This window comes from Lissotriton helveticus, chromosome 7, assembly GCF_964261635.1.
Source record: "Lissotriton helveticus chromosome 7, aLisHel1.1, whole genome shotgun sequence".
Classification (NCBI taxonomy): domain Eukaryota; kingdom Metazoa; phylum Chordata; class Amphibia; order Caudata; family Salamandridae; genus Lissotriton; species Lissotriton helveticus.
Window position 1 is genome coordinate 921,537,819 of NC_136068.1, and position 18,987 is coordinate 921,556,805.

General features: G+C 49.6%; 1 protein-coding gene across 1 annotated transcript in view; it reads left to right on the forward strand.

Moving 5' to 3' along the window:
- The window catches only part of WDR55 (WD repeat domain 55), a 248,131-nt gene that overhangs the window by 110,901 nt on the left and 118,243 nt on the right, over positions 1-18,987 (forward strand). The gene's annotated exons all lie outside the window — the stretch shown is intronic.

The following is an 18,987-nucleotide window of genomic DNA, read 5'->3' on the forward strand; positions in this document are numbered from 1 at the left end:
TAAATAAATATCTGTTTATTTTCATAACAACTTGTGTGGTGTCCTTTCACTTGGTGTTCAAAGGGTAATGTGATGGTAAAACAGCTGGCTTAACACGCCCTCTAGAGTCTTAGCCTTAGACTGCTCGTATCCATGCTACTAGGATAGCTGGTCTATAAGGTTGACTTACAACCAATCATCAATAAGGGTTGTTTGGACTGATACAAAGTGCTCACTAGAATAGTGAACATTATATATCAGGCCAACTTCTCACACAATGTGTTTCTCCTTTGTTGCCTTCTCTGCAGTTAAGTTAGAACTTTGAAGCGAGATCTTTCATAAAAATACACAACCAATGCCATTTTCCCAGGAAAAAACCCACAGCACACTTTTTATTCATCAATGATTATGATTTATTCATATGGTCATGGATAAAGGGGAGAGACAGCGGGACAGTCACTATCCCTGATATAATGAAACACAATACCACACTATTTAGCTGAGTATATGGCTCAGTGGGTTGAAAGCTGACTAAAGGCAAATACAGTGACTAGGTGGTCACTAATTGAAATCCCAGCAGGCAAGGCTCAGACTTTCATCCTTCCTAGGTTTAGTAACTAGACTGCCATAAATTGGTTCAACAGCAGGGAAGTGTTTCTTGTTCACCAGCTGGTCGCATAAGAAGGGCTAGTTGCCCATAGGGTTTACCTTGAGGATCTCTGGTTTAGTGGAAAGCTTTCTTTTAAAACTAGAGATCACAATAGGAAACCGGGCTAGTTTCAGGAGTAATATGAGAAAATATTCTGTCCAAAGAAAGAGGAGCAAATGCATAGAAAAAGTTCACAGCTAAAGTTGACGCAAAAGTAAGTGAAAAAAACAAGACCTGGGACAAGCACAGGAGGTCAGTGTTACAAGGAAAGATGAGACTACTCTGGAGATTCAGCTGGAGCTGGAGACTGTATAGTCAGGTGTAAAGTCAACAGGGAAACTGGTAAAGTGGACCGTACATGAAGTCCCTTACATGCTATCAAATCTCTTATGTCTATACTTCAGATGTTTGGTACTGTCTACAGATTTAGTGTAATAAGCATACACTGTTGGCTCAAAGTTCCTGTTTGCCATATATATTATAAGAGAGTAGTTTAAATTCTCTGCAGATTATTACCCTGAATTAATTTATTGTGGCAATCAATTAAAGTCATGTTGACTCGTTGCTTTGGATATTGGAGCGTGTGTCAAATATAAATAATCCACACATTGTAGGGATACAGGTTGGAAGTAGACAGAGTAAAGCCTGTTGATTCTAGGCTCACTGATCACATGAAAGAGTTGCACATGTTATTCTGAAAGAGGAAATTCACTAGAAATGGTCCATTGTGTTTTTCAACCCTCATCAAAGTAGCTGTATGAGCCAGAATCAAAAGCAGAATCAAAAGCAGTTCCGAATGATAAATATGACATGTGCTGTCATTCTGAGTATTGCATGCTGTATTCCTCTTGATAAGCAATCATTTAGTTTTCCGGTTTAGCATTTTAGTTCAGGGAACTTTTCTCCATTGCGCTCACACATTTGTGATAAAAATACAGAAAAGCAATTGCTATTCATTATGGAAGATTTTTTTTTTGTTGGGTGAATTAGTTATAGTAGAACAAGGAGAAATGAGTTTTGAGTGCAGCTTCGTCATTTGACAACATTGCAGAATAATGTACAAAACACTTTAGCTTCCTTTGCAACAAATTTGCCAAAACAGAGTGCTTAAAACAGCTTAGTGCCATTAGTAATGTTTTGAAAAAACTGGAAATTTATGTCTTAGCTTGTAGCATTAATATTAAAAAAAATCAGAAAAGCCAAATTTAACTTTTGTACTCTAAAACATATAAAGCCCCTAGCATATCAAGAACCATCTTCGCTTTCATGAAAGACTTGCGTGAACCCTAAGTAACACTTCTTCTGAATTTTCATCAGCTGTTTGCTGTAAGTATATGGCTGATAAAAAAAAAAAGTAAAATCTAAATTTTATTTGACCAACTTTCTACGTTTCTGGAAGATAAACATCTTTTATATTCTTAGCATGGTGGGTTTCCACACTGGTTCTAGTATGGAAATTACACTGCTCTCAGCTTTGGATGAGTTGGGCTGCTGTTCAGGCACCAGTATGCCAGCCTGCCTCATACTTTTGGATCTTTCGGCGGCCTTCACACAATTCACCGTAAAATCCTGCTGTCTAGGCTCCAGGTAGCCTTTCTTTAGCATGGATGTCGGATTTTTTTTTGGCTCACTGTTCTTAATTTCTTTGCAATTTCTCGTTTACCTTTATGCCTGTGCATCTAGACCACATTGATCCATTTTATTCCCTATCGATAATTATGGTGTTGGTGTCTGTCCGAAGGTGTTTCTCAAGTTATTTGAAGGACATCTGGCGATGATCATTCCTCTGCTGCCTAAATTAATGACTGTTTTACCTAACAGTTTCACTGGATGAGCACAAATCAATTAAAATTGAATGGAGACAAAACAGATATGTTGTGCCCCGTCATCTTTCCCTTCTGATCTGATGTACTAGCATTCAAGCCTAATCTGGCTCCTTGCATCAGGAACCTTGGTGGTCTTCTTGGTAGTTTGATAGCTTTGTCAGGTTTTCCTACTTGTCAATAGAGTCACTCTCAATACGGTTTAGGGGTCACAGCCCATATACCAGGCACGGGATAGAAGAGTTCCGGTATTAGAATTAAAGATTACCAGCAGATGAGTCCGTGATCTGCTTCCTGTCCTGCATAGCTCTGCCTGTTCGCTGCTGCCCCTTGCAGGCTCTCTGACCCTCGCTGGTAGCAGCTGGAGGCCCTCCTTCACCCACAAGCTTCCATCTGCACCTCATCCCTGGTGGTCTAGTGGGGATCAGCTTTGCTCTGCTGCTGCTGCTGTTGCCTCCTGTCCTTTTGATTTACTGCCCATTTGCACTCTTTTTTGCTGCTGTTCTCTCTGCACTATTGTTTTCTGTTTTCTAGTTTTCACTCTTCCCCTCTCTCTTCGCACCGTGCCTGTGCTCAAGGCCCACCCCTTCCTAGCACTGCGTTTTCTGCTTCCTGCTCTCACTACTTAATGGTGACTTCTGCGGGGCCACGGCCAGTGCCATTGACCCTCGCTCTTGGACCTTCTACAGATACAATGCCAATACCTTCCTAGTCCCCAACACTGGCCGCCTCGCCGCCTGCCACCTTGCCTCCTCTAGGACTTCCAAGGTCCTTTCTTCTGCCGAAACTGCTGCTGCATTCTCACCCACCTCCACACTCCAACTCTGCCTGCTGTCCTGGCTGTTCCACAGCACACCTTACTGGCTCAACTGCATCCTCCTCAAAACTCGCTCCATCCACAGAAGCGCCATGGGAATCTGGGACCTCCTAGATTCCCTCTTCTCTGACATCGCCTTCCTCACAGAAACCTGGACGAACTACGACTCAAGCTCGGACATTCCCATAGTCATTCCTGATGGATACACGATCGCCCATAGGGATTGCACCAACCAACCCAGAGGAGACATCGTCATTGACCACAAGAACTCCCTTTGTCAGATCACCCACTTAGACGACCCCACAGCATTCATGGAACATTTCCACTTCCAGACCAACCCCAACACCACCCTCCGTGGGATCGTCGTCTACAGACCTCCGGGCCCCCGCCCGCCCTTCACCGATGCCATCATCGACTTCATTGCTCCCCAGGCTCTCGCATCCTCAGATTACCTCCTACTTGGCGACCTCAACTTCCACCTGGTCAACCCCAATGACCAGAACTCAGCATCCCTTCTGGAGAACCTCGCCAACATCAGTCTCAAGCAGCTAGTCACCTCTCTGCCCCACGCAGCAGCACACAAGCTCGACCTAGTCTTCTCCACCAGCGAAAACATCACAGCCACATCTCTGGACTTCTCTGGACTGACCATCATTGCGTCCACTTCACCTTCACCAAATCCACCGCACGCCAACGCAACCCCCTCCCTCTGCCGCAACTGGAGCAAGGTCAATGAAGAACATCTCACTGCCTCCCTCAGCACTACCATACCGCCAACATCCACAGACACTCATACCTCAGCACGCAACCTCCACCAATGTATCTCTAACTGCTCTGACACGCTGGCTCAAGATAGCACCTGGCAATCCAAGAATGCCAGCTGATTCAGTTCCACCCTCCACAAGTCCAGACGCACCTGTTGACAGCTTGAGAAGAGATGGAGGAATAACAAAATACTGGAAACACATGCAGACTTCAAAGCCGCTGCCTCCGCACACCACACCCTCCTCAAAACTGCAGAGAAAATAGACCTTCGAGTCAGAATCAACACCAACACACACAACAGCAAAGAACTTTTCACCATCGTCTTGGAGCTCGCCAAACCCAACACCGAGACCACAGAAGTCCCACCCTCCCAAGACCTCTGTAACAAACTCAGCACCTACTTCCACCACAGGATAAAGCAGATCCACCACAGCTTTGACACTCAAGACCTAACCATCAGCCCCGCCACCACCTCACGAGATGCCCCCACTCCTCAACAGACTCTGCTCAGCTGTATCCCGCTCACCACAGATGACCCTCTAAAGACCATGAAGAGTATTCACTCCCGATTCCCCTTGAACCCCAGCCCGCAGCACATCTTCCACAGAGAGTCGCCACCACCATCGCCCCCGAACTGTGCCGCATCATCTGGTACTCCATTGAGCCTGCCTCCGTCCCTAATGACTGGAAAAAAACCCTGCTGAGAACCCATCAGCTGACCCGACAGACTTCAAGAACTTCAGACCCATTTCCCTGCTCCCCTTCACAGCCAAGATCATCGAGAAGCCATCAACGCCCAACTCTGAGTTCATCGAAGCCAACCATGTCCTGGACTCCTCTCAATCCAGCTTCCGAAGCAACCACAGCACCGAGACAACCCTCCTCTCCCCCACCGACGACATCCGCTTCCTCCTAGACCGGGGAGAATCAGCAACCCTCAGCCTCCTCGACCTCTCAGCCTCGTTCGACACCGTCTCTCACCGCTCCCTAATTACTAGACTGCACGAGGCCGGCATCCACGACAAAGCCCTGTACTGGTTCTGTTCATTCCTCACCGGTAGAACACAGCTAGTCAGACTTCCTCCGTTCTTCTCAGAACCAACAGAAATCCGCTCTAGAGTGCCTCAGGGCTCCTCCCGGACCCCACGCTTCTCAACATCTACATGGCCCTGCTCACCGCTATAATTAGGAGCCACGGACTCAACATAGATTCCTACACCTATGACACACAGCTGATTCTTTCACTCAACAATGAGCCCACAAGTTGGAAACAAGTTTTACAATGGGATGAAGGCTGCCGCCACCTGGATGAGAAAAAACTACCTCAAGCTCAACTCGGACAAGACCGAATTCCTCATCCTGGGCCCAACACCTCCGCTTAGAAAAGTCTTGGTGGACACCTCTGCTTGGGATGGCTCCAGGTGGGCCGCCGAGTTAGTACCCCCTGTCCCCCTATACCCACTGACCACTCACAAAACCTCTGCATCATACTGGACTCCGCTCACCATGAATCGCCAGATCAACACTGTCAACTCATCATGCTTCCACACCCTTCGCCTGCTTCTGAAAACCTTCAGATCGATCCCCACTGAGGCCAGGAAGACAGTCACACATGCAGACATCAGCAGCAGACTGGACTACAGCAACGCACTCCTTAGAAAACTTCAGAACGCCGCAGCCAGACTGGTCTACATCTCCAAACACCAACGAGAACTCCACTGGCTCCAGTCAACAAAAGGGACTCCTACAGACTCATCACAAACTCCATCAAAGCCCTCCACGATGCCGGATCAGCATACCTGAACCACCACCCACCTCTCATTCCACACACCCATTAGACACCTCTGCTCTGCCCAACTGGCCCTCACCACCATCCCTCGGATCCCCAAGATCAGAACCGGAGGAAGATCCTTCTCCTACCTCGCCGCCAAATCCTGGAACGCCATACCTCTTCACCTCAGGCTCTTCCCGTCTCTGGCACAACTCAGGAAGGATCTTAAGACCTGGCTCTTTGAATGAACCACAGCGCCGAGCGGACCTGCAAGCCCCCCAAAGCCTCAACTCCCACCCCTTCCAGCGCCTTGAGACCCTCGCTGGTGAGTAGGCATGCTTAACAAGCACTGATTGATTGATGAGACCAAAATTAATGAAAAACTGGGGGGTGACTACCCGAAAACATGTCACTTTGCCCCACCACATGAAATGAAAGGATCAACTAGCAAACTCCCTGTCAGTTCTTATCATCTTAATCGATAAAACCTGCAAAGGCTCTTTTTCACTGTGAAGTCCATCATATCCTTTAGGAAAATGTACCAACTCATCACTTTTGAGGCTACCCTCAAATTCTGGCTTTCACAGTACTCCCGCTGTGTCAAGTTCAGCTTCAGTCACTTACCTAGTACTTGGAGCATCCTCATCTGCAACCCTACCCAGAATAGAGATTTCCCTAGCCTTCGCACAGAGGCCTCCCAGCCTACTTGTAGGAAAGAGCCCCTTTTTGTCATGATCACCCCCCACTTTTTGCAACTGGTACTGATGTTTTTCAACTGATGTGGACAGGGTCCCTGCTAACCAGGCTTAGTGTCAGGGCTCTTTCCTTAAAACAAGGTAAAAGGTTCTAATTCTACTCAATTGGCACACATTTTGCCACCCCTGTAAGTGCCTTTTAAATTGTACCCTTAGTACCTAGTGCATGGGTACCAAAGATGGTCCTAGGGGCTGCAGCATGTATTATGCCACCCTAAGCCCCCCCCTGCAAATTACATGCAGCCAGCCATTGCAGACTGCGAGTCATTGTGCAAGCCATGAGTGAAACCACAACGTGGCACACTCCGTGTTCCATGCCAAAGTCCCTGCATGTATTATATGTAAGTCACCCCTACAACAGGCCTTGTAGCCCTAAGGCAGGATGCATTATATTACATGTGAGGGCATATCTGTATGAACAGGTTTGCCCCTGTGCTGTCTAGTTCAATTGCTAGATAGTACAAGTGAACAGGGAAACCATCTTAACTACATGTACTGGGCACTGGCCATTAAGAGTTCCCCAATAACATGCTGGCTTCACTGAAACCTATGGCGTTTGGTGTCAAACACCTTGTCCTAATAAATCTGTACTGTTGCCAGTACCAGAGTTATTGTGGCATGCACCTAGAGGGCACCTTGGAGGTGCCCCCTGAAAACCCTACTACTATCTAGTGTTCGCAACTACTCCAGCAAGATGGCTAGTGATTTAGCATATCAAGGCTAGGGGCTGCAAAGCCCCTGTGACCTTTGATATGTGACACCAGCTACTCCCCAACTTTGGCAATGCCACCCCCTGCCCTGAGGCCCATTTGGCACCAGGACAGGTAATAATTTAGCTATGCAAGTAGGCATGTTTCACTACCAGGCCAGTCAGACCCCTAAGGTGGGCTGCCTGATGTGCTCCACGAAAGAAGGATTCCACCATCTTGTTTTATGGTGGAATTAGGAACACTGGGACAGGGTAATGCTCACTCCCCACAGGAAGTGGTCATATAGGGGGTGTAGTGACCCCAAGGGTAAGTACCCCATTGGCTACTACCCTTCACCCCCTTAACACCCATAAATTGAGTATTTAGGTGGCCCCCTGACACCAGGAACTCGGATTCGACTGACAGAAGACGAAGGACCAAGAAGAGCCAAAGAACGCAAGAACTGTGGACGTTGGCACCAAATACTGCCTGCCTGCTCCTGTCCCGACAATCACAAAGACCCAACTCCTCATGCAGCTGGGCATCCTCCATAAGCCTCTGAGGGCTGGCAGCACTTCGCCAACCAGCCAGGATCTCCCTTGAAGTGATAGAGCCACATGACTGCAGGCACCCACCACGACGTCCGGTACACCGATCTGCTGACCACTGGATCCACTGATGCAGCAGCCACACGAGAAGAGGTCACCATGCCGCAAGGTAGCGGAGCCTGTTTCAAGCACCAAGGTTTGTTGTGTTCAGTGTGCACCACCGCCGCCGTAACCAACCTGTATGTCGAGGGACTTCACCAGAGGCCAGCTCCACACCAGAAGTTGTCTTGCTGTGTTTCTTCTGCAGGTTCACAAGAACAGTAGGAGCCTCAAACTTGTCGACCCACCAGACAAAACACCTAGGCACCTGATCCTTCCAGCCCGAGACCAGTGAAATTGACGGTGTATCTGTGGTCCTTAGACCCCCAAGAGCATAGCCCCCCCTTTGGGTTCTGCCAGACTGGCCTTCCTTTGCAGCCTCTTTCTTACAGGTACTTTTCTCATTGACTACAGCGTGTAGCGTTTTAGGCTACCTCCAGTGAAAGCACCTCTGCACCCAGACGCCCCCGGCTAGGTAAACTTGAACTCTTGGTGCTTTGTTGGACCTTGGCCTCTACTTACCTTAAGTCCAGAAGAACAGTCCTTTAAGTCATTTGCAAGTGACCCTATGGAGTGTTTGTTTCTGCCATAGGATCAGATTACCGAATTCAAGGCTCATGCCTCAAGTCTGACAGCTGTCATTTTCTACTGCTTCTTCTCTAAAACCTGATTGAAGGGTTGTCTAGACTTTCTACATACTGTACCTCATTTTGGCACACCACATAAAAAGCCAGCTTCTTACACTACTGAATAGGGCCATTATGATCAAAAAGGTGATGTGGCTTCTCCTGCCTCGTAGGCCAGGCTTCTGTGCCCAAGTGAGGGCCAGATCTGTCCAAAAGGCAAGCAACCAACAGAGGCCTCTGACAGGTGTAATTTCCAGGAAGAATATGCCAAGTCTTCCACTGACAGGTGGGTACTCCTATCTGATGCCTGGAGCAGACCTCACTTCCAGGTGCTGGACTGGCAAGGAGCCACCTACTTGCTCCTGAGATCCCTTTGGCCTCTTCGGTATTGTCAGAGTGGCGGTGGGAGCAACAGCCTCAGGTTACGGACACCCTCTGTCACTTCCACGTCTGCCATCTGTACCCTGAAATTGAGCATGTGCCTGGCAGTCCTGGACTGTAATACACTGTCTATGTCTAGTAGGAGGCTGTATGGCCCAGGCCCCCTGTCACATGTCGTCATAACAGTACAGGCAGCATCTCCAGACCACACATGGCCTCATCAGTGCCAGTCTTGGGGTCCCCCCAGTCAATGCAAGTAACCCCTGGCCCTCTGGTCTCCCCACTGTTCGTAGCATCCATCTCCTACCCCTTACTCTTCTCCTGGGCCTCTGTATATGTATTTGGCACCAGAATAGGCTTAGGGGGACACCTGGGGATCTGACCCTCCCTGCTCTTTTCTTCCCTGTGAGAACTCGTGGCCAGGATGTAGCATGGGCATGTGGGGCAGTTACCCTTCTCTGGGCAAATACACCCTACCATTCTAAGCATACTACGGCCACAGGGGACACAGATGCCACCCCCTCCACCCTTTCACCCCTGCTGCTTTCACTGCCCCGATTTCTGCATCTCCAGTGCTGGCAGCTTCTTTTCTTTCAGAGCTATGGCCAAGCTTGCCCTTCTCTAGCTGAGCCTTATGCTTTCTTTTTCCCCTGCTTGTTTTTGAGCTCTCTTTCTGCCTAGTTATCCTTGAGTTCCAGCAGGTGGAGTGTTAGCTAAGAAGGGCTTATGGTGCTAGAGGAGCACACGCTGCTCCTGGCCTTGGAATGTGCATTGATATTTCATTTTGGGACAGGTTGTCGCCCGTCTACTCTTCATCTGAAGCATTTTCATTCTCTACTTCATTCTCCTGTGGAGTACTCTATGCTTAGCAGGCCACTTCCCAAGCCTGGAGGGCTCTCAGGTAGCCCTCACTCCACCTTGTGGCTCAGCTTTGGCTTTCTCTCCCTGTACATCCTTCATCTCTCCCACAGTAAGGTCAGCCAAGACTGGAGGCTGTCGGAACAACCTCCATGTTTATCAAGGAAAAAGGTGCAACAATTGTAGCCAAATATGACATAAAAAAAGACCTAATTCAAAACCCAGATGCCAATCTGGGACTCACAAAATGTAAATGTTTGCTCTAAAATCAGAGCGTGACTTTTTTATGTACTTTTAACACTGCTCAGCACTGCAAAAACACAAGTGCGGATACCACTGCTGAATAGCAAGGTTGGAAAGTGGATTTTTATTTTGGGTGGACAAGTTTCCAGCTCAAAGGATAAGACCACTACCTGCTAGATGTCAGGGAGATTAAAGAAAATTAACTTGTGTTTAATTACTGGTAACGTAACCCAAAGCAGTCCGGCTTAAATCAAACACAATGTGTAAAGCTTTTACGAATCCATACACAATTACTGGTAACGTAACACAAACTAGTCTGGCTTAAATCAAACACAATGTGTAAAGTTTTTAAGTATGCATACACAGCAGAAAACAATCACCCAGAAGTCACTAAAGTACCACCAACAATTTTAAAATAAAGAGAAACTTTTTAGGAGTTAAAAAAAGACCAAAACAACAAAAATACAATTGGTGAACCGGAAATATGATTTTTCAGAAATGTAAGCGCAAATAGCTGTAGGAAAGTGCTCCTTTTTGAAATGGTAACCCCCACGTTTTGCGTGGGATCTGATTTATTTTCTTTTCTTTTTTTTACATATGCTATTTATCAAATATCTGATGTAATTTTGACAGAAGCGCACTGGGTTCCTGCTATCCAGGTCCTCAGTGCCAGATCTCTTTCCCTAAAACTGTACAATTGGATCCCCAATTGGCAATACCTTTAGCACCACTTCTAAGTCCCTAGTAAATGGTACCCCTGGTACCTAGGGCAAGGATGCTAAAGTGGATCCCTAAGTGTTGCAGTATGTATTGTGCCACCCTAAGGGACCCCTCAACACCAGCAAGTAAACTGCCATTGCAGGCTATGTGCCATGGTGCAGAGAAAAGTGAACACACAACATGGCCAACCTCCTATGTCCCATGGTTGCAGACACTGCATGCAATATAGGTAAGTCACCCTTACAGCGGGTCTTACATCCCATAGGCAGGGTGCACTATACTATATGAGTGGACATTTCTGCGTGAGCAGATATGCCCCTGTGACACTGGTGTTTAGAAGTTCCCCCAGCTACATGATGGTTTTTCTGAAAGTAGAGATGTTTGGTGTCAAATATGTTGTATTAATAAACCCACACTGATTCAAGTTATGGACTTATTAATACATGCACCTAGAGGGCACCTTGGAGGTGCCCCCTGAAAACCTACCAACGACTAGTGTGCTGACTGACTGGGGTAGACCAGCCTGCCATCGCAGGCAGGTCTCTGATCCCCCTGCAGGTTAGAGCCCATGCTCTGTGAGGGCAGAAACAATGCCGGCTCTGGATGGAGGTGTTGTCACCTCCTCCAAGCAGGATGGCGAAGTGATCAGCATAGCAAGGAAGGAGGCTTGAAATGCCTCTGCCGCCATTGATATGTGACCCAAGGCTTCCCCAGATAGGGGAAATTCCACCCCCTGCCCCGGGCCCATTTGGCCGTAAAATTAGCTGGTCCTGAGGCATGTCCCCTTCTCAGGCTAGTTCCACCCCTAAGATGGGCTACCTGATGTGGAGACGACTTTTAGAATTCCATCATCTTAGGTTTGATGGAATTAGGCTCTCTGGGTCAGAGGTATGCCGACTTCCCACAGGAAGTAGTCATATAGAGGGTGTCGACAGCCTAGATGGCTACTACATGTCACTCCCTGTAATGCCTCTAAATTGTGTATTTAGGTGGCACCCTTGACACCGGGAACTTAGATTTGAGAGATCAAAAAGAGAGGAAAAAGAAGAACCACAGGAACAGAAGACTGAGTGAACTTTTGGCACCAAATCCTACCAGTCTGCACAAAGCCTCGACAAACGTGACCAGTGACTCGTCCTACAGCAGATCAGCTGTCAAGAACCCCGGGAGACTGCTAGCTCTTTGCAAATTGACAGCATTCTCCCTTGGAGTAGAGGAGCTACTTCCCTGCAGTCCGTAGGCACCGAAAAGTCCGGTACCACCACAGATTTCCCAGAAAGTGGTACCTGTGCTCCTGAAGGTACTACATGTCTCTCCCCCCCATAGTGAGAGGACACCAGAACCAACCACAACTGCACAGGACCAATATCCGGGGTACCAGACCCTTGCAGCAAACTAAAACTGTGAGAGTACAATCTCAACTCCAACGACACCGAGACCAAGTAGCTGTTGAGGAACATCTGCACTGCATAGACCCACTTTCCTGATTTTTGTACCTTCAACCGGCGAGACGGACTATTCCATTCCCTAGGACGCACAAAGCCCAGCCAACATTTAAACTCTGCACGCGAGCGCCCCAGCCCTGGTACCGACAAACCGACTGTGCTTCCTTGTTCCCAGGACCCTTGTGACCCGAGTCCCCTGTTAGGAGCTCACAGGCCTGTCCCCAAGTCCCCCTCTGCAGCCTGTTTACAGGTAACCACATTCCTCTTACCGGCGTAGTGCTCACAGCTACCAACACAACCAGCACCTCTGCACCTGGACGCCCCTGGGCAGGTAACAAGTAACTGCTGGCGATACTTTGGACTTGGGCCCCCTTTGACCCTAAGTCCTGAAAGAGACCCCAGAAACTGATCGTAAATAACTGTATGCAACATATGCCTATTTACCCATGAGGAGGTATTGCTGTGTAAATACGCATTAAAGTGAATTATTGACTTACCAGTAAAAAATTCATAGTTCAAAAAGTACTTCCTTAATAACAGTGTTCTTGGTATCAAACTTTATATTAAAAAGAGTTATTTTTCTAAATTGATCTCGGATTTAGTCTCGTGTGTGTGTGTCATTTATTGCCCCTGTGAGTACAACAAATGCTTAGCACTACCCTCTTATAAGCCTACCTGCTCTCTCACACTATCACAAAAGAGAGCATTTTGGTTATCATTTTTGCCTCTCTAAACCAATTGGGGTATGCCAAGACTCTTTATACAGTGTATCTCGTTTTGGACCACTATATGAATAGACCGCTTCCTACAATAGTGTCAAAGAGAGAAAAGTGCCAATGGTATTAAATGGCTGCAGGTGCGATTTGAGAGTGACCATGATGGAGCCCTGGCTGGATACACCAAGTGGATTGATCTCGGTGAGAAACCTGAATTCAGAAAGTTCAAAAAAGTTTCTAAGTCCCTAACAGAAAAGGGAGTTTGTAATGTTTTAAAAAAAGAAGTTGTCTCCCCATGGACACATCTGCAATTGTAGCAGCTGCTGTGAAACTTATGAACCAACTGCAGGTTGGTTCTGTTAAATCTCTGGAGTTTCTAAAGTTTTTACGTCCCAAAGTAAAAAGGAAAGAAATTTTGTTTTTATGAAGATGCTGGAGACACTCGGGAGGGCAATCAGAAATTCACTACAACAGTGCAACTGCAGATCGGGTACTTTTTGCATTAGGTCTCTTTGGATCTGAAACAAAAAAATTGTAAAGTTTAAATGTTTTTCCTGTGCCCAAAGAACCACCGGAGTACGCTTCCAAGCTCTCCAGGACCCCAGGTAGGGTACTAAGAGTTTCTCATCGTGCCAGTCAGAACCCACTAGCAAAGTTCAGTCCAAACTCCAATTGCCACTGGTCAAGTGGGAATTGAAGGGAAAAGGCCTCGTGCAGCTTTTTGCGACCCTGTAGCCCCACATGTCAGTCAAGTGATCCTTAGGGTCCACCTCTTTATCTTGGGTACACGAAGGAGCAGATTGAGCCATTCAGAGGTCTTCACAGATCAAAGACAGGAGGTAAAGTCCCCTCCTGAATTACTGCAGGCCCAGAAAGTAAAGTGTTCTGTTGGTGGTGTCTTGGGTTGCCACATTTATGCCTAGCACCACCTAATGTTTAGGGGTGACCCCTGGGCACTCCCTAATTAAAAGGGTAAAAGTTCCCAGTGGCAACCTTATCCACTTTTTCAGCAGCTAATGTTTGTCCTGTTGCAAATACTCCCACACTGTCCCTCACTCTCCAAATACATGCAGCGAAATACTTTTCTCTGCTGTAGTGCCTATGTGCCCACCCAGAGGTGTGGTTAGGGTAATGAATAGGGCCCTTCTCTTTAATTACTTAAAACTCGTTCAATCAATCAATCAATCAATCAATCAAAGCATTTATAAAGCGCGCTACTCACCCGAAGGGTCTCAAGGCGCTAGGGGAGGGGAGGTCCGCTACTGCTCGAACAGCCAGGTCTTGAGCTGCTTCCTGAAGGCCAGGTGGTCTTGGGTCAGGCGGAGGTGGGTCGGGAGGGAGTTCCACGTCTTGGCGGCTAGGTAGGAGAAGAACCTTCCTCCTGTGGTGGCTCTTCGGATGCGGGGGACGGCGGCGAGGGCGTGGTTGGTTGATCGAAGCTGGCGGGTGGGAGTGTAGAAGTTGAGGCGGTTGTTGAGGTATCTTGGGCCTTGGTTGTGTAGGGCTTTGTGTGCGTGGGTGAGGAGTCGGAACGTGATTCTCTTGTTGACCGGGAGCCAGTGCAGGTCTCTCAGGTGTCCGGAGATGTGGCTGTGTCGGGGGATGTCCAGGACGAGTCTTGCTGAGGCGTTCTGGATTCGCTGCAGTCTTTTCTGGAGTTTGGCGGTGGTTCCGGCGTAGAGCGAGTTGCCGTAGTCCAGTCGGCTGGTGACGAGGGCCTGGGTGACCGTCTTCCTGGTCTCGGTGGGGATCCACCGGAAGATCTTACGTAGCATGCGCAGGATGTTGAAGCACGACGAGGAGACGGCGTTGACTTGTCTGGTCATGGAGAGGGAGGAGTCCAGGATGAAGCCCAGGTTGCGTGCGTGGTCAGTAGGTTTGGGTGCGCTGCCCAGGGCAGGGGGCCACCAGGAGTCGTCCCAGGCGGAGGGTGAAGATCCCAGGATGAGGACTTCCGTCTTGTCTGAGTTCAGTTTCAGGCGGCTGTTCATCATCCACTCGGCTACGTCTTTCATCCCTTCGTGTAGGTTGGCTCTGGAGGTGGCGGGGTCGTTGGTGAGGGAGAGGATCAGCTGGGTGTCGTCGGCGTAAGAGATGATGTTGAGGTTGTGTTGGCGTGCGATAGCCGCGAGGGGGCTCATGTAGACATTGAAGAGGGTGGGGCTGAGCGAGGAGCCTTGGGGAACGCCGCAGATGACTTCGGTGGCTTCTGATCTGAACGGGGGGAGGTGGACTCTCTGTGTCCTTCCGGCGAGGAAGGAGATGATCCATTCTAGTGCCTTCTCTTGGATTCCAACGTTGCTGAGGCGCTGCACTAGGGTGCGGTGGCAGACAGTGTCGAATGCCGCGGAGAGGTCCAGGAGGATGAGGGCCGCTGTTTCCCCGTTGTCGAGCAGGGCTCGGATGTCATCAGTGGCTGCGATGAGGGCGGTCTCGGTGCTGTGGTTGGCCCGGAAGCCAGACTGCGAGTGGTCGAGGGATCCATTCGTCTCGAGGAAGGCGGCCAGCTGCTTGTTGACGGTCTTCTCGATGACTTTGTCCGGGAAAGGGAGGAGCGAGATGGGGCAGTAGTTTTTGAGTTCGGTGGGGTCGCTGATGGTTTATTCAGTAGAGCGCTGAGTTCGGCATGCTTCCAGCTCTCCGGGAAGGTAGCGGTGTCGAAGGAGGTGTTGATGATATCCCGTAGGTGGGGCGCGATGACGGAGTCGGCCTTGTTGAAGACGTGGTGAGGGCAGGGGTCGGTTGGAGATCCGGAGTGGATGGAGTTCATCTTGCGAAGGGTTTCCTCGATGTTGATCGGGGTCCAGGCGCGGAGGGTGGTGGTGGGGGGTGCCGGTGCTGTCGTGGGGTGCGTTGGCTGTGTGCTGAAGCTGTTGTGTATGTTGTGTATCTTGTTGTGGAAGTAGGCGGCGAGGGAGTTGCAGAGGTCTTGTGATGGGATGATGTCGTTGTTTCCGGCGCTGGGGTTGGAGAGCTCTTTGACGATGTTGAAGAGTTCCTTACTGTTGTGGGCGTTGTTGTCCAGTCGTTCCTTGAATGCGGTTTTCTTGGTGGTGTGGATCAGTTGGTGGTGTTTTCGAGTGGCGAGCTTGAGGGTGGTCATGTTGTCTGGTGTAGGGTCTCTGCGCCAGGCTCTCTCGAGGGTTCGGCAGTTTTTCTTGGAGCTCTTGAGTTCGTCGGTGAACCATGGTGCTTTCTTACTTCCCGTCTGCTGGGCGGGGTCCTCAGTGGGGCGAGGTCGTCTGCGCAGTTGCTGATCCACTTCGTGAGGTTGTTGGCGGCCTGGCTGGGGTTAGCTGAGCTGGCGGGGGGGTCCTGGCTTAAGGATGCGGCGAGCTGGTCGGCTGCGATCTTGTTCCAGCTTCTGCGTGCAACCTGTTGCTGGTGGTGGTGGATCGTGTTCTTTCTGTAGTTGAAGTGGACGCAACTGTGGTCCGTCCAGTGGAGTCCGGTGGCGTGGCTGAAGGGGATGTCCTTGCTGGAGGAGAAGACGGGGTCGAGTGTGTGTCCGGCGTAGTGGGTAGGGGTGGTCACCAGCTGCTTGAGGCCGAGGGTGGCGAGGTTGTCCAGCAGGGTGGCGGTGTTGCGGTCGTTGTTGTTCTCCAGGTGGAAGTTGAGGTCCCCGAGGAGGATGTAGTCAGCGGAGGGATGTCTTCGCTGAATTGTGTGCGTGGTCCCGGGGGTCTGTAGATGAGGGTGCCTCTGAGGGTGGTCTTGGGGTCGGTGTGGATCTGGAAGTGCAGATGTTCGGCGGCTGTGAGGGTGTCGTTGGAGTTGGACGTGATGCGGATGGTGTTCCTGTGGATGATGGCGATGCCTCCTCCGGTCTGGTTGCCGCGGTCCCTCCGGGTGATCTAGTAACCGTCTGGGATGGCGATGGCGATGTTGGGCGCTGAGGAGGCGTTCATCCAGGTTTCCGTGAGGAAGGCGACGTCTGGTGATGTTGTGTCGAGGAGGTTCCAGAGCTCCACGGCGTGTCTGTGGACAGAGCGGGTGTTGAGTAGGATGCACTTCAGGTTGTTGCTGCTGGTTCTCGCCTTGGTGGGGGCGGGTGCGGTGCAGGTCCGGATGCAGGAGAACTTGCAGGAGTGGCAGCTGAAGGGTCCGTGGGAGCGTCTCGGGGCGGCTCGGAAGCATCCCGGGATCCGGCTGGTGTTGAGTGCGTTGAGTTCGGTGGCGTTGTAGGTCCGGCGGGTGGGCTGGTGTCTGCAGTGGCCAGGGGTCCGGGCGCTGGGCGCGGGCCAGGCGCGGACGGGCGCAGACGGGCTTACCTTTGGCACGCCGTCGGCGCACAATCGGCGCGCCCGCTGCGCGTCAACGCTGCGCGTTTGCCACTCTGCCATATGTGGAGAGTGGGGGGGGGGCGGAGCGAGGGAGGAGCAGCTGGGAGGCGGGAGCGGGGCGGCGGATGGGGAAGGGCGACCGGGGAAGGGGCGGGGCCGCAGGGGGGCAGCGGCGGGGAGTGGGGAGGTGGCGGGAACGCGGCAGGGGCTGGGCACAACAGGGGGCACAGAGGGAGAAAACAATTAAGGCAGAACTAAGGCAGAGCAAAACCGGGAAATTACACACACAGTACAGGTAAGGCAGGGCACAAACGGGAAAGAATACCGGGAGATTACACACACAGTCCAGCTAAGGCAGGGCACAGACGGGAAAGAATACACACACAGTGCAACAGGGCAAATCCAGCAGCAGCGCAGGACCAGGAGCACAGCTGCGGGCAGCGGCGGCACTCGGCGGGAAAGGGGCAGCCTGGACTCACACACGGAGGAGTGAGCGAGGTGCGTGGGGTGACCGCCCAGAGGGACAGAGGTAGCCTTCCCCTAAGTGGGTATGGGGCTAGACTGCCTAGGTACCCAGGCTGGGGCATTTCCAGGTGTCAGCTAACATTTTCTGGTGACAGGGAAGGCACTTCATAAAGTAAATTAAGTTCCTGAGCCACCCGAACTAGTCTTCCTGTCAGGGGAAGAAAACTCCCAACTCCCAGGCCAATATCTCTGCACTGGGAGCAGCTTCCATACCTCTGTATCACCTACGTCAGGCCAAGGACCAGCTGGACATTTGGAGGAGAGTTAATTCAAATTTGCCAACAGCAGCTGCAGGTAGAGTGTGGATAGCTTTCTAAATGTTACATTTCCCAGATATTTTATACAACTCTGACTTTACCATTCGGTTAGATTTTTAATAACAGTAAAAAGAAGTCTTTCATTTGAGTCTTTTAATTGATTCAGGCAAAATGTAACTGATTGAAGTATATAATCTATATTTTGACTTTTCCTGGGTACCAGCTACAGACTGTCCAGTGATGAGTTTGTTTTGTGCCCAGGGGTATATGCCATTCACATTTTCCATTCTTAAATATTAGTCATCCTACCTTGTGAGCAGCAAGTTGTTCTTAGGGGTGACTTATTTAATATTGAAAGTCATGTTTTCTTATGTTTCCGAAGGATCATTTTCACAGGGTTCAAGGTGCTGCAGTGAGGCTACACAGGGGTAGGTTCATGACATATTTTCACTACACTGAGGTGGATGTCACAATAGGTGCTGCAGCCCACAAGTGATAATTACATTTCCATACTACAGGTGTATTTTACCACCACAAACTATGGCTTTTGTAGGAAAGGTAAATGTGCCAATCACAATTTAAGCCAATTTCAACATGTTTTAAAGGTCAGAGCACATACACTTTACATTAGATAGCAGGGTCCCAGTGTTCGAGTTCAAGCATATGAGTCCCAATAAAAATCGGGGTGACCACTCATTGTGACCCTCAAAAGGTAAGTGACTGCATGTATTGGTGACTGCATGTATGAGTGACTGTATGGATGAATGAGTAAATGTGTGTGTAGACCTAGGAATCAGTGAGTGGGTATGTAATAACTGGTATTGGTGTGTCTATGTGTTAGAACCGGGGTCTCTAGTTGGCCGGGGTATGCGCCCTAGTCCAAGTAGGGACCACCGCTTCCGACAGGGTAGCCTGGTGCAGAGCAGGAAGGCTTAACTTCAGAGGCAATGTGTAAAGTATTTGTGCAACACCCAACAACGATGACGCAGTAAAACACGCATAAAAAGACACTACACCAATGAATTATAAAAATAAGAA